General features: G+C 41.8%; 1 pseudogene; it reads right to left on the minus strand.

Annotated features, from left to right (window-relative positions):
• Positions 1 to 784: 784 nt before the first annotated feature.
• LOC147460480 (uncharacterized) lies at positions 785 to 10,563 on the minus strand (annotated as a pseudogene).
• Between the last annotated feature and the right edge of the window lie 399 nt (positions 10,564 to 10,962).

Raw genomic sequence — 10,962 nt, forward strand, 5'->3', positions numbered from 1 at the left:
TTAGGATTTGAAAGAGGAAATAGAAATTACAACACCAAGGACTTCCTCAACCAACAGATACGGCTCAAATTCCTCTTTCTATAATTCACACTGACGAGCAATGGGAAATAGGAATCGATGTTCGCATCAATGTCAGCTTCCGAATGGCAGATATCAACGAGCATTGATCGACACAGGGACAAGAGTCAATGTGGTCAATTTCTCCACTTACAAGATGCTTACCGATGAATCCCTAGTGCAATCCACACGAGATTTACAAGCCGCAAATGGGACAACAATGCCAACATTGGGGATAGTAAACTTACCGATCAATATTGATGGAAATAGTTGTCTCCATCAATTTTTCGTAATGAAAGACGGAGAAATCAGAGAATCATTATGTTTGGGAGTTCCATGGATGAGAATGTACAATGCAGTTACTGAATGGTTAGAACATGCGCTGATGTACACACACGACTCTAACACGTACATGACTCCATTTGCCAAAACTAATCACTCGTGGCCGATTATCCCCATCGACCAAAAGCAATCAGCTCATCAGCCAGAAACACCGAAAACGGCTATTCGGAAAGTTTGGATAAAGAAAACCGTCATGCAGAACAGATATGGCTAGCCAAGGCACAACTCTTGATGAAAGCAACACCATATCAAAGACCTTCAAGAGCTAATCCAGAGTGCAAATGGCAACCAAAACTGGAGACAACCAAAAATTCAGCGACAAAGATCGAACGGAGACCAAAAAGTCAACAGAGGAAGCCTGAACTAACAAAATGGCAATGGAAACCTAAGAAAATTCAAGAACCTACATCAAAATCGGCAAATATGACAAAAACTAAATACAAATGGGTTCCAAAAATAGTTGCCATCAAAAAACCAACAATCAAGGAGAGAGCAATTGAACTGCAAGCTCTTCTGTTCCACAAACAGCTAGCCTCACCATCCAAAGCCACTGAATATTACATTCAGTCCCCACATCTTGCACAGCACTTTGTTTCCCAATACATTGTCTCAAACATGACGATAGGGCCACATTACACGGCTGTGCATAGACAGATTTCAAAACCCATGCACATGCACACAACCTTCGTCCGGGACGACTCAGTTTAGGAAGGGGGGAGTAACTGCCTAATCTAGCAGCAGTCAGGACCATTGAAGGGTCCAACATGTATATATGTACATAATGCGTGTGTTTGTTGTTTTGTTCATTTTTTAGAGTTCAATTTCGAAGAAATTTGATCAAAATCTAGTATTTTTAGCGTTTCTATCATCCAACCAGCATAATAATGAGTTGTAATGACAAAATCTGGAGGATTGGGATGCTTCTAGTGAAAATATATGCTTAGAGGTGAGTATAATAATTTTTGGCTAATTTTCGCTAGTTAATAAGTATTTTTCAACTTATTTTGTTTGATTTTCGTTAATAATCTTCCAAAAATTAAAAAATATTGCCCACAATGTCGGAATCAAGTTCTGGAAGCAAACGCCAAAGTATCATGATAGGGTTATCAAGCATGGAAGATATGAAGCTAATCTGAAGATGACAAATTTCAACTTTAATGATCATGACCACATTTCGCCAGAATCGCATCAAATGGTCATACGACGCCAGAATGACGAACGGTTCGACCCACAGGTGGTATACAAATTATCTTGAGATCAAAGGTAAGGAAAATCAGCCCTATGTCACGAAAACCTCAGGAAGATATGGGTCAGGTAGGCCAAATTCTAGCTCATTGTTCATTTTCACATTTTGAGAGAGAAGAAGAGAGCTTCTTGACCTAGAGCGAGCTACCACATTTCTACCCCATACGGACGTTCGGAGCCAGCATTTCATACCAAATTTCACAGGTATGTTCCTTATCAACTAAAGATCAAGTCTATTACGCATGCAAGCGCGAATCATTGCACAAATGGGCGAATGGATCAAATCAAAGTCCGATTGAGTCAAATAGGTCAAGGGCCCTTAGAGGCATCATGACAAAAAAAATTCAGGCATAGAACACATCAATGTGCTCCCCAAAATGCCAGGAACCAGGCCATATGATCACATCTCAGTTTGGTGGCGGTACAACGATCGCGATCGGTGTACCCCACTGACCAAACTTGACATAGAATTTGCAAAAAACCTCCCCTCAACTTTGCCAACAATCTGCAGGTGTCAAAAATGAGCTTGGTAATTATGGTACGATCGCAATCGGTGCCCCCAGATGCAGGTTTTAGAAATTTTGGCTTGACCCAGGCTTAGAACTCATTGAGGGATACACTCTCTTGGATTTTCATGAAAAATGCATAAATTTTGCTCATAAAATGGGCCAAATTTGTCAAACACATCCGAATCGGGAAATTTGACCTACAAACACCAAAATTCGACTGAAAATTATGACTGCTAGTTTGAAAGGCATACCTGTCCGACTAGGAGTCAGCACAGTAGTAGAAAACCCTGAATGGAGCTCAGAATCTCCTACAAGGATGGAGATGACCATTTCAGTCTCGAGTGATCACACAAGGGAAGAATTTGGCCGAACTAATATCAAAGACTAAAAGGCGACTTAGAGATGCCCAATTACCCCATTGGTATCCAAAGAATGCCAGAAGAATGCACAAGTTTGGAAAATCTCCCAAGACGGGGGAAAAAGTACCTAATCAAGCCAGAATCAGACAGCGGAGTAGGCTAATGATAGCAACACATCATGGAAGCAGTAAAAGCTCAAAAACTAACCTCAACTAACTCCAAGCTCCAACCAGAATTCATCAAGAAAACCCAATATGGTTAGACTTAGTAAAATAAGGTCAAACAGTGAAAAATTGCTCTAATTTGTTCATTTTAAGTCCAAAATTGAAAATAAATCATCAGTGGGCTAGGCAGGCATTGGGGACCAAAGCGATCGAGTTTTCACCCAAAAAAGCCCAGGTACTACAATCGCGATCGATGTACCTCAGCATCAGAATTTGACCAAAACCTAACAGATCCCTTGTACACATCTTGTTCAAGTCACCCATCAAGTTTCAAGCCAATTGGACATCAAAAACCCATGAAAAATCAAAGTCTAGTCCAAAACTCCCTTGTAACCCAAAATTGGGACTTATAAACTCAAAAGTGGTTCAAATAAAAGACAGAGTGGACCAAAATGACCCTCTAGCTATCAGCAAACCACTCATGTGATCAAATCTCATTTTGGCCTCTGTACTACGATTGCGATCGATGTACCTCAAGCCCAGAATTGGCTCAGATTTCAATCAGTCATAGCTCTAGTCTTCCTAGTCCCACTGGTGAAATATGGACAAGAATGGATGAGATTTGTTCAAGTTATGATTAGTTTTAACGTTTGAACGGTTTTTTACTAAAAGCCTAAATGCTACTGGTTGTGAAAGGAAAATCATGACAGCTTGTGATTCTAATGACACAGAATGCCTCGCCAAAAGCAAGCAAGGCAGTGAACAGCAACACCATATAAAGTGGATGAGCTCTCTACAAACGAAAAAGCTCACATCTCAGATGAAACACTAGCTCAGATCCCTGCTCATATTTTCATCGCGAAGTTTAGGGATGCTGATGGTCACATGGTAAAGACGACTATCATGCCACCAGAAATATGGAATCTCCACCAAAGTCCGGAGGTCACAGAAGCCGTGCGGACTGTGCGTTTGGAGCAGTTTTTCATATTGCAGCCATGGGGAACAGACTTCATGAGGGCCCACGAGCTCATGAGCTCGATACAGTATGATGGGCAAGCAATGCTCACCGACAAGGATGGTTTAAAGGTAAAAGTAAATATCACCAAAGAAATCATCAACGAAGCTTTGCACTTCCTTCCAGGGCAACACGACTTGCTGGCAAAGACAAAGTCATTGGATAATGAGAAGGCATTTATCAAAGCAAAAGGAAACAAGTACAAGTACAGTGTGCGCTCCTTGCCGCACTGTCGAAGCAAAGGACTTGCCTAACACTGTGTGCGAGCCACAGACGGCTCCAAGCACACAACTAGCTTAACTAGTAAGCTCAAAAGAGGGCAATGGTGTGTCACTCACTGCTCTATGCTCCTGCCGTGGAGGATTCCTCACCGCGAAGAAGGAGACGCCGCTATGTCGCGCTCAACTGCTTCACCGCCATCGTGCCGCCGCAATGCTTGATCACACTCTCTCTCTCTCTCTCTCTCTCTCTCTCTCTCTCTCTCTCTCTCTCTCTCTCTCTCTCTCTCTCTCTCTCTCTCTCTCTCAAGTACACACACACACACTAGTACACAAGGAGATGGAGAAGGAGATCGAGCAAGAGCACTCTTCTTGCATTGCACAAATGAGAGAATGAGTAAATTTTAGGTTTAGTTGACTTTTATATGAGCTCGCCCCATTGACACTTGGGCGCCCATGCTTAGCCAACTAATCCCTTGAATGTCCCAGTTAGAGTGCGCCTCTCATCGACGATCACTCTTACCCTTTTCCTATTGGACCGACAAGCCCGGTACCTGACTCTACAAGTAAATAATACAACGTCCACCGTAAGTTAGAACGTCCGTCGTAGGTGATAGGGTGTCCGTGAGCCGTGAGGGTTAACATGCCCCCCTTCCTGATGTAGATTCCGTCCTCGGAAGCTATTGAGTTGAAGCTTGTTATGTCCATGTTGTAGAGCATCTGGATTTGAATCTGCAAGGCAAAGTCACTGTTTCAGCAAGTGGAATTATATGACCATAAATCATGAGAAATGAGTTAACCTACAGTCACGGTCTCCTAATCTCAAGGCTCATCCATAAGATTAAACTCTAGTTCCATCAACTTAAGCAAAGACAAATTTATACATCTATAATGGCAGATAACAAACATAACTATTGCACTCAACCAAACCATGAAAAATCATTATTAGCAATTATACATATCCACCAACATGAATCATGGAAAGTAGTACACCTAGAAGTATGGAGTTGCTCATTTCGTTGAAGCAGATGTCCTCAGCCATGTGGATGGAGATCCATAGAAGTACTACCTAACACATCCAAAAAAACAAGAACTATACCTCTAGGAGGCATGTCAGTGTGAAAAAAGTAAAACTCCTAGAAAACAAACTCAAAACACAATCCAGACCCCTAACCTATCTATCTGTCATCCCTTTTCGAATCAAGGAAAGAGGATATTATATAAACCGGGTGGCCACCCTAAGGCTAGGCCTCTATCCTCATCATCTAGATAAACAAAATCATTTTCCGTGAGGCCATAGTCTTCCTCGGTCTCTATTGTTTCTTCTTCATCATCCTCTTGCGCAAGCGTGTTAATCAAGAACCTCGCGATGCATGGATACTCATCCTGTGCAAAAGAATAACCATGTGCGACCGAAGAAACATTCGCTACTGGGTAGGGATCACTAGTTATCCATAGACGTATCAGCCATTCTAACTCCTCAAAATTTTGCTCACGTGCAAGTCTCTCTACCAAATCCCATTCGCAAGAAAGTACAGGGTAGCATATGTGAAACACTTGAGAAAAAGAAAAAGGGTACCTTTCACCAAAAATAGAAGCGCATGCCTCTGGTGAACTAGCCATCTCTGAGAATACAGATAGATTTGGTTAGGTCTTTAAAACATGAGTTGTTTTTGTGTGTTGCTTGATGTGACATGGTGAATTTTGACTTATGTATAGGATCTCATAGGGTGCTCTCTCGTTGCTAGTCGCTCTTGCTCTTTTACTTTTTCTTTTTTCTTTTTGTTTGTTTGCTAGAACTAGTATAAGGCTTTATATATACATTCCCTAGGATTGGAGATTGAGAGGTCAAGGAGGAAGGTTGAGAGGGAAGCAAGTGAATGATGGATGTTAGCCAACACTCCCCCCTTCTTTGGGTAGATCATACCTTTTGGAATGATGTCGTCACCTTTTGAAACCAATTGTTCCAAGTTGTTATGGGTGAAGGCTTTAACCAATAGTTTTCGATCACCCTATGTGTTTCATCTAGTTGCAAGGGTGGTAAGGTACTCTCCCATGATTTTATTTGCAACATTGTTGTAGGTAGTGAATCTACAACAGGAGGTGCAAACTCTTTCTTGCTTGTATGGATATGTACAATGGTAGGTGGAGGTTGTGTCGAAGCTTCTATTTTCGTATACGAACTACATGAAGAGAAAGAAGCTTCATTTGCTTTCCCTGTTCCTGAGCTAGGTGGAACAAATCGTTCTTTCTTAGGTACCCAAACTAGCTCTGGAGTAGGTGTGTCGCATTCCGTGATTTTTTTCTTTCCACGATCTTCAATTTGTTTTGGCACCACAGGATTGGGTTCACATGGGCCCGGTGACAAGTAAGAGAACAATTTACGTTTTGGCACCCAGATTTGATCATTTCCATTATAGTAGCCTTGGGCTTCCAATAGTCGTTTAGGAATCCATCGCAATGCTTCTTTACATTTCTTGGAGTGAGGGGGACGTTTCTTACGAGGCTTCCGTTTTTTAGCATCAGCCATGGTTACTAAAGAAGCTTTAGGGACCCACTTGTATGCTTTCTTTGTTATATTAGGATGGTTCTTGTGTGTCTCAAGCTTTCTTTCAACTACATCAGTTGAAGATCTAGAGAGTTGGGCTATGGGGACGTATGGTTCAACCTCCTGGACATTCAATGTCTTGGGTTTTATTTCCTTAGGCAATATCTCAGGGACTATGGCTTGAGTGGTAGGGATAAGAGTTGGTTTTTGCGTTGTGACACCCCCAGTCCCCCAATCAATAGTGCATTTGGTAGCTATCATCCACATGCATCCTAGGTTTATATTACCGTCCATAGTTCCAGTAGGCATGACCAAAAAGTCTTGAGCTACAATTCCATTGTCATAACTGACAGAAGTGTGGCAGATTCCAAAAACCGTAGTTTTTTTCTTGTTGACACCCTTGACTAGGATAATACTCTCAGATAGAGGTGGCTTCCCTAACTGACACCACACCCCATATGATAGCAGATTATATTTAGCACCCGTGTCCAATAAGGCGTTATATAGCACTTTTCCATAGGCACTATTTAACTCAATAGGGTATCGTAGAGGTGTGTCAGAGTCCAACCAATCCTCTTCGATTTTCACGTGGAATGCATTTGTGACTCCAAGGTTAGCCTCTCGTTTTCGTCTTATACGTTGTTGTCGCTCCTTAGCCTCAGCTTGAGCTCGTATCTTCTTCAATTCTATTTGTGCCTTGGCTGCCTTTTTTGTATGGATGGCACGCAACTCCTCTTGGCTTAAAGGATCATAGTATCTTTTTAATTTGCTCCCATTGAGGAATCCAATGGTTTCCACTCCATCAAGAGTCTCCACACGAATGGTTCCTTGTGGGGTGATCTCACATACTCTATATGGTCCTTTTTCCGCATATTTCAACTTTTTCTTTTCGTTCCGCACTCCATACATAAGGACTTTATCACCAACATTGATATCTTTGTTCTTTAGATGACGGTCAAACCATTTCTTCCTCCTATCTTTCTCCACAAGTGCATTTTGCACAGCTAATTGCCTCTCTTCATCTAGCCTTTCAAGGATATATAATCACTCAACTAAGGGGTTACCATCCCAACCCTCTTGAGAAGCTACTCAAAGACTAGGAACGACAAACTCCCATGGCATAACCGCTTCTTGGCCATACACCATCTTGAATGGTGTGCAGTTAATGGCAACTTTATACGCAGTACGATAAGCCCATAGAGCTGATGTAAGCTCTAAATCCCAATTTGTGCGATGAGCTTCCACCATTTTGGTTAAGATAGAGATTAAGGTCTTATTGGTGCTCTCAGCTTGGCCATTTTCTTGTGGATAATAAGGTGTGGACTTATGGTGAGCTATCATAAAGTTGGTAGTGAGTTCTTTTATTACTCCATTTATAAAATGAGTACCATTGTCACTCACAATCTCAAAGGGACAACCAAATCTTGTAATAATGTTCTCAAAGAGAAACTGGCAGTTGACCTTGCATCGGCCTTACGTGTCGCCCTGGCTTCCGTCCACTTTGTCACATAGTCAGTGGCAACGATAATATATCGAGATTGGGTGCTACGAGCTGCCGGACTAATTGGGCCTACAAAGTCCAAACCCCATTTTTCAAATGGTTGAGTCACTTTAACAGGATGTAAGGGCATCCTATCCTTTTGTTGTGTGATCTTGTAACGTTGGCATTCATCACATCCTTTTGCAAAAAGTGATGCATCCTTAAATAAGGTTGGCCACCAATAGCCTGATTGCAACACCTTTCTAGCTGTTAGTTCTCCTGAGAAATGTCCTCTGGCTATACCCATGTGGGCTTCTTGCAGTATGTACAAATACTCATCCTCACGGGCACAACGTCTAAGAATATCATCCTTCCCTAGCCTGTAGAGAGTTCCCGCAATGAGAGAGTAAGGTTCACATTCTTTTAACAGTTTTCGAGCTATGTCTTTACGGAGCTCTTTGGGTGGAAAACCATTAATTAGAAAGTTCACAATCTTCTCACTCCATTCAGGTATGGTTTCGACTAGGAATAGAGAAGTATCAGGCAATTCATCATCGACTCCAGTAGGGGCTTCACCATTGGGTATGCGAGACAAATGATCAGCCATGACATGTTTTTTACCAGGTCTCACCACAATGGTAAAATCAAACTCAAGGAGAATTAACAACCATCGTGTAATTCTTCCCGTGGAACAAGGTTTATTTACTAGATACAACAAGGCTTGATGATCAACATAGAACACAAACTTTTTGGCCAGAAGGTAGTAGCGAAATTTCTTCACTGCATAAATCATACCTAAACCTTCTCGCTCTGTAGTGGTGTAGTTTCTTTCGGCATCATTCAACTGACGACTTGCAAAGCTAATGGGGTAGTCCAGTTTATGTTCTCCTGGTTGAGCTAAAACACACCCAATAGCAAAGTTTGATACATCAATATGTACATCGAAAATTACATTCCAATCGGGCACTCGTAGAATAGGAGCACTAGTCAAGGTCTTTTTCAATGACTCATAAGCATGGTCACACTCCGCAGTCCATTGGAACTCGATAAGAAGCTTGTACAAAGGACGAGCTATCTCGGCAAAGTTTAAAATAAACCTTCGATAATAACCAACATGGCCCATAAATCTTTGAACTCCTTTATAGTTCGCAGGTGGTGGCAAATCGGCAATGGCTTTAATCTTACTTTCATCTGTGGATATCCCGTTCTTGGACACTATATGCCCTAGAATGACTCCTTGCTTAACCCAAAATTGGCATTTGAAAGGGTTCAATGAGATGCGATAAAATCTGCACCTTTCAAATATTTTTCGTAGATATAACAAATGCTTCTCCCAAGAAGAATAAACACAAAGGTCGTCTAGGAAAGCTTCACAAAACTCCCTTAGAAATTCTTTAAACGCAGTGTTTATTAATCGTTGGAATGTAGCAGGGGCATTTGTTAAGCCAAAAGCCATAACACGAAAGGCAAACACTCCAAACTCTGTGATAAAAGCAGTTTTGGCTTGGTCCTCTAATGCGATTGTGATTTGATTGTAACCAGAGTACCCATCTAAAAAGCTATAAGCTTCCTTGCCCGCAACTCTTTCAAGCACATGTTCTGAATATGGTAAGGAATAATGATCTCTCCTAGTGGCTGCATTAACTTTCTTGAGGTCCACGCACACTCTTAGTTTCCCATTCTTTTTTGGCACAATGACTATTGGAGAAACCCATTATGAGTGCTCAATAGGGTATATGAATCCACATTGGATAAGTTTTTCAATCTCCTCTTGTACAATTTTGGCGTACTTAGGATTCATTGGATAGGGTCGTTGTTGGACGGGTTAAGCAATGTTGATCATGGGAATTGTATGTTGCACCACAGAAGGTGGAACGCCCTTCATGTCATGATATGTCCAAGCAAAGATATCCTTGTATTCCTTGAGGAGCTCCTTAAGTAGAGCCTCTTCAGTTTCGGTAAGGTCTTGAGCAATAAAGACTGGTTTAGACTCCTCACCTGGTTCTACTAATTGTATCTCTTTAACTATCGCTGGACCATCATAGACTCCACTGCTTCTATTGGTAGGTATTCGTTGGGCTTTGGCATACACAACCTTTCGCTCCCCCGTGGTATAAGATTTAAAATGTTCAGGAGCCGTATGTAAGTCAGCAGGTTCTTGTCCTGACAGAGACCTTTCTTTTAGTTCTGCCTCCTTTTGTTGTTGTGCTAACTCTCGATTTTGACGTCTTCTTATAGTTCGAATCAATTTCGGCTCTGTAACCTCCAATTGAGCGAGGTCAATGGGTCGCGGGCTACACCACCTGACACTCTGAAGATGTTCACCACAATTGTTTACTAGCTTTCGATGAGCATCACATGCCCCTAGATAGCTAAGCCATTCTGCAGTAGATCTTTCCTTGTTTATCCTAGCTCTCACATTTGCTCGATATCGTCATCTCTTATATGATCTTTGTTTCTTGTTAAGGTTTTGATTTTGGTAAATGTTTGAACTCGACTCGCCTGATAGGTGTTCGCTTGTATCTTCTTCACTCTCATATAAATTACCATAGACGGTCGTACTAGGCCTTGAGTGGTTAGTTTCTATACTTGGTTCACTCGATGTTTCCTCAGGTTCTGAATCCATTTCTCCCTGAGATTCCGTTTCTGATGTGTATTGGCCTGAAGCCTTTGAGGGATCATCAGTTTCACTCTCAGGTAGGTGTGCCTCTTTCTTATCATCGGATGTTACGTGCGCTACACCTAACATGTTTACTGGTGCAATGTGTGGTATCTCTTCCCCATCTGGTGTTACCCAGGTTGTTCCTCTAGCTCTCCATGTATCTATAGTTTCCGCTAGGTGTACCCAATCGACATTGTCTGACTCAACCATTCGGGGTAGGATATCCATATAAGGAGAGTTCTCCCCAATATCCGTGTCTTCGTTACATGTGTAACAATACTGTAATGGAGCTGAGTGAATTGTTGTGTCTGATCGATTATCAATGATGAATTTATTTCCTTGAGGATGCGTTCGACCACTTAA

This window comes from Adiantum capillus-veneris, chromosome 3, assembly GCF_014529385.1.
Source record: "Adiantum capillus-veneris isolate H3 chromosome 3, ASM1452938v2, whole genome shotgun sequence".
Taxonomy (NCBI): domain Eukaryota; kingdom Viridiplantae; phylum Streptophyta; class Polypodiopsida; order Polypodiales; family Pteridaceae; genus Adiantum; species Adiantum capillus-veneris.